This window comes from Myotis brandtii, unplaced genomic scaffold (genome assembly GCF_000412655.1).
Source record: "Myotis brandtii unplaced genomic scaffold, ASM41265v1 scaffold421, whole genome shotgun sequence".
NCBI lineage: Eukaryota > Metazoa > Chordata > Mammalia > Chiroptera > Vespertilionidae > Myotis > Myotis brandtii.
In genome coordinates this window covers 1,922,306-1,927,906 of record NW_005366140.1, presented here as the reverse complement: position 1 = coordinate 1,927,906, position 5,601 = coordinate 1,922,306, and the positions used below count along the sequence as shown (strand labels likewise).

Sequence of the window (5,601 nt, the reverse complement as noted above, 5' to 3'; positions counted from 1 at the left end):
CCCACCAGCAGTGCATGAGTGTTCCTTTTTCTCCACATCCTCTCCAGCACTTGTCGTTTGTTGATTTGTTGATGATAGCCATTCTGACAGGTGTGAGATGGTACCTCATTGTTGTTTTGATTTGCATCTCTCGGATGATTAGTGACTTTGAGCATGTTTTCATATGTCTCTTGGCTTTCTGAATGTCCTCTTTTGAAAAGTGTCTATTTAGGTCCTTTGCCCATTTTTTTATTAGATTGTTTATCTTCCTTTTGTTAAGTTGTATGAGTTCCCTATAAATGTTGGCGATTAAACCCTTATCAGTGATAACATTGGCAAATATGTCCTCCCATGCAGTGGGCTTTCTTTTTGTTTTGTTGATGGCTCATGGCCTTCTTTACCTGGCCCATCGTCCTTGCTCTGCTCATGTCGGCCTGTCTACAATTGGACGTTTTTTGGAACAATTAGACTCAGTCACAGTATTGACAGAAGATATCTGTGATGCATTTAACTGACCAAGGAATAGCTTTCAGAACACATTAAGGCTCTCAGACACACTAGAGGGGAGGAAAAGGAACCAGACAGAAAAATGAACAGGTGGCATTATTTCCTGAACTGCCATAACAATGACCACAAGTTGGATATCTTAAAACACAGTCCTGGCCCTAGCCAGTGTGGCTCAGTTGGTTGAGCGTCATCCTGTCCACCAAAAAGTCGCCAGTTCAATTCCCAGTCAGGGCACATGCCCAAGTTGCAGGCTTGATTCCCTCTCTCTCCTTTTCCCTTCTCTCTCTAAAAAAAAAATCAATGAAAACATTAAAAAACAAAACACAGCCCTGGCCCTGATGGGGAAGCTCAGTTGGTTAGAGTGCCATCCCAATATGCTAAGGTTACGGATTTGATCCTGGTCGGGCACATACAAAAATCAACCAATGAATGCATCAATAAGTGGAAAAACAAATCTCTCTCTCTCTCTCTCTCTCTCTCTCTCTCTCTCTCTCTCTCAAAAACAACACAAAGACAGCAGTAACAAGAACCCAGTCCTGCAGGCCAGAAGTTAACAATCAAAGTTCAGCAGGGCTGGAAGCTGTGAGGGGGATTCGGTTCCAGGCCTCTCTCCTGGCTTCTAGTGGCTTAATCCTTCTGTCCCTTGGTTCATGGCCGCATCCCTCCAATCTCTGCCTCTGTCTGTAGGTGGCCTTCTTTTAAGGACACTGTTTATTGGATTTAGAGCCTACCCTACTCCAATGTGACCTCATCTTAACACAAAGAATCCTATCTGGCCCTCTGTGGCTTGGCAAAGTGGATAGAGAGTTGGCCTATCCACTATGAAGGGTCCCAGGTTCGATTCCAATCAAGGGCACGTGCCCATGTTGTGGGCTTGATCCCCAGTAGGGGGCGTGCAGGAGGAAGCCGATCAATGATTCTTTCTCATCATTGATGTTTCTATCTCTTTCTCTCCCTCCCCCTTTCTCTCTGAAATAAATAAAAATATATTAAAAAAAAATAAAACACTTTAAAAAAGAGAACATGGGTCATTAAATGCTTTTTTAAAAAGAATTATTTCTGCAAAAACCCTAAAGGTCACAATCTGAGGTGCCAGGTGGATGCTGGGATTTGTTTCTAATGATTCTGTTTTCTTTATTGTATACTTCATTGATCTTTTCTCTAATCTTTATTATTTCCTTCCTTCTACTAGCTTTGATTTTAGTTCACTCTTCTTTTCCTCAGGTTATTGATCTGAGATGTATTTTTTAAAATATTTTTATTGATTTCAGAGAGGAAGGGAGAGGGAGAGAGAGAGAGAAACATCAATGATGAGGGAGAATCATTGATCAGCTGCCTCCTGCACTTCCTACACTGGGGATTGAGCCCACAACCCGAGCATATGCTCTGACCAGGAATTGAACCGTGTCCTCCTGATTCATAGATCGATGCTCAACCACTGAGCCATGTGGCTAAGATCTTTTTCTTTTTTTTTTCTTTTTTTTTAATATGGAACGCTTCACGAATTTGCGTGTCATCCTTGCGCAGGGGCCATGCTAACCTTCTCTGTATCGTTCCAATTTTAGTATATGTGCCGCCGAAGCGAGCACTGAGATCTTTTTCAATGTAGCAAGTTATAGCTACCAATTTCTCTATGAGCAGTGCTTTTGCTGCATCCATAATTTTTAGTGTGTTTTAGTTTTCATTCATCTCTAAATATTTTATAATTTCCTTTGTGATTTCTTCTTTTACTCAGTGTTTGAGTGTGTTGTTTAATGTCCACATATTTGTGAACATTCCAGTTTTCCTTTTGCTATTGATTTCTAGCTTTATTTTATACTCTTTCTGCCCCTTTCTCTGTCTCTCCTCCTCTGGGATTCCCATCATGTGTATGTTGGTCCCCTGGATGGTGCCCTATAGGCCCCCTTTGGACTCAGTTGACTTTTTGTCATTTATTGTTCTTTCTGGTTTTCAGACTTGATAATTTTGATGGTCCCATCTTAAGGTTTGCTGCTTTCTATTTTATTGTAGTGGGAGAGGATTTTTTGTATAATTTAAGTCTTTTAAAATTTATTGAGTGTTTTTTCTTCTCTAACATATGGTCTATACTAGAGGATGTTCCATGAATACTTGATAGCAATGTGTATTCTGCTGTTGCCACATGGAATGTTCTATAAATGTCTATTTGGTCTAGCTGGTTTATAGTGTAGTTCAATCCTCTATGTCCTTAATATTCCATTATTAAAAGTACAGTATTAAAGTCTCCGACTCTTACTGTAGAACTATTTATTTCTCCCTTCAACTCCCTTCAATGTTTGCTTCCTATATTTTGGGGCTCTGTTGTTTGGTGCATAGATGTTTATATATGTACACAGCTTTGAGTTACTGTCTAGTGTCCTTGTTCTATAAATGTCTATTTGGTCTAGCTGGTTTATAGTGTAGTTCAATCCTCTATGTCCTTAATATTCCGTTATTAAAACTGCAGTATTGAAGTCTCTGACTCTTACTGTAGAACTATTTATTTCTCCCTTCAACTCCCTTTAATGTTTGCTTCCTATATTTTGGAGCTCTGTTGTTTGGTGCATAGATGTTTATATATGCACACAGCTTTGAGTTACTGTCTAGTGTCCTTTTATTTCAACCTGCAGGACTCTTTTAGCATTTCTTGCAAGGCAGATATAATGGTAACAAACTCTCTCAGCTTTAATTTACCTGAGGATGTCTGGATTTCTTTCTCATATTAAAAAAAAAAAAGTATGGCTGGATATAGAATTCTTGGTCAACAGTTTTTTCAGGTCGACGCTCTATCCACTGAGCCAAACTGGTTTCGGCAATTTCTTTTTTTTTTCTTAATATATTTTATTGATTTTCCACAGAGAGGAGAGGAGAGGGATAGAGAGCTAGAAACATCGATGAGAGAGAAACATCGATCAGCTGCCTCCTGCACATCCTCCCACTGGGGATGTGCCCGCAACCAAGGTACATGCCCTTGACTGGAATCGAACCTGGGACCCTTCAGTCCACAGGCTGACGCAACATCCACTGAGCCAAACCAGTCAGGGCTAGTGTCCTTTCCTTTCAACCTGCAGGACTCCTTTAGCATTTCTTGCAAGGCAGATATAATGGTAACAAACTCTCTCAGCTTTAATTTACCTGAGGATGTCTGGATTTCTTTCTCATATTTAAAAAAAGTATTGCTGGATATAGAATTCTTGGTCAACAGTTTTTTCTTTCAGTACTTTAAATATGTCATCCCACTGCCTTCTGGCTTCCAAGGTTTCTGGTGAGAAATTGACTGTTCATCTCATTGAGGATCCCTTGTGCATGATGAGTAGCTTTCTCATGCCGCTTTTAAGTTTCACTCTTTCTCTTTGGCTTTCACACTTTGATTACAATGTATCACAGTATGGGGCTCTTTGAGTATAGTCTATGTGGAGTTCATTGAGCTTCTTAGATGTGTAGATTTATACCTTTCATCAAATTTGAAAAGGATTTAGCCATTATTTTTCAAATATTCTTTCTGCCCCCTTTTCTGTCTCCCTCTCCTCCTCTGGGATTCCCATAATGCGTATGTTGGTCCTCTGGATGGTGCTCCCTATGGTGCTCCCTTTGGATTCAGTTAAGTTTTCTCTTTTTCTCTTTCTTTCTTTCTTTCTTCTTTCTTTCTTTCTTTTTTTCTTTCTTTCTTTTAGGGAGACAATCCTGTTTATTGTCGAGGACTAAGAAACAAAATCTGGAGATGCTCTGTACAAGCTACTAGAGAGGGGTGGGGTGGAGAGGAGAGACAATAACACACACCTTTATTCTGAGTGAGCTCCAGCTCTTCTTTCCAACAGTGAACCAAGGAGAGACGGCCCCTTTTCACTGAGGCTGCAGGAGAATGGAAACCCCACTCAACTTATCAGGGCAGGCTGAGCAAGAGCAGGCTGAGCAAGAGGTTATTTTAAGCGGATGCAAGAGGCCACTTGTGGCCCATTGGGAGCCCCAATCCCGAGCACAGAGTGGGTGCTGGAGGTGGTCTGTGGTTGCTGATGGTGCCTGGTGGTTCTGGTCTTTAGGTCTCAGGCTTCTGATTCTCGATGATAAGCTTGTCAGTCGAATACAGTTGGCCCATGTGGCCCTGTCGACGAATCCTTTCCAGGACTCTTGGCTTTATTCACTAGAGTCTGAACTTCCACAGGATCTTTTACATTCTTACTTCCTCTGAAGGCATCGCTTATCCTCCTGACAGCATAAGTTCTGTAATTGTAGGTGCTGAAATGCTTGCTCTCTCTCAGCATCTCTTGGTACAGATCTGGTGCACGGCTGGAGGCTGTCATTTTGGAAGGAAAAAAGTAAGTGGGTCCTCTTCGCGGAGGTCCCGGGTTTAACCCAACCACACAGCTTCAGCCTGTGCAAAACCACGCACGACCTCAATGCAATGAATGTGGTTGGTCTCGCCAGCGGCCGGGCCTCCCCCTGGGCGAGCAGCGCCCCAGCCTGGGGCTGCAGGGGACGGAGCCATACGTCATCGCAGTTAACTTTTAATCATTTGTTTTTCTTTCCGGTGTTCAGACTTGATAATTTCAATTGTCCTATCTTCAGGTTTGTTGGTTTATTTTCTTCTGCCTGATCAAATCTATTGAACTCCTCTAGTGAATTTTTCATTTCAGTTATTGTACTTTTCAGATCCAGAATTTCTGTTTGGTTTCTTTTAATCATTCTCTTGGGAATGTTTCTGTCAGGGGTTCTGGGTAGGTAGATATTTGTTATTTTATTATTGATACTTTTTTGTATGCCCGAAATGTTTCATAGTAAAAAATAATACTGACAGGAGACGGTTTGGTGATTTCTCAACACATTAAACATAAAATTACTGCATGACAGGTTTTCAAACAAAAACTTGTACACACATGTTTAGAGCAGGACTATTCACAATAGCCAAATGAAAATACAAATATTGTATCTGATTTCATTTACATGATGAAATGTCCAGAACAGGTAAGTTCAGAAAGACAGGAAGCAGATGAATGCTGTCCAGGGGCTGGGGGAGGGGGAATGGGCAGTGACTGCTCATGGGCACAGAACCTGAAATGGAGGTAATGTGTTCATCTCATCGGTTTTTTTAAAAAATATATTTTATTGATTTTTTTTTTT

The 5,601-nt window shown here is 41.0% G+C and overlaps 1 pseudogene; it reads right to left on the bottom strand.

The window, feature by feature from the left end:
* Positions 1 to 4,307: 4,307 nt before the first annotated feature.
* LOC106727414 lies at positions 4,308 to 4,954 on the bottom strand (annotated as a pseudogene).
* Between the last annotated feature and the right edge of the window lie 647 nt (positions 4,955 to 5,601).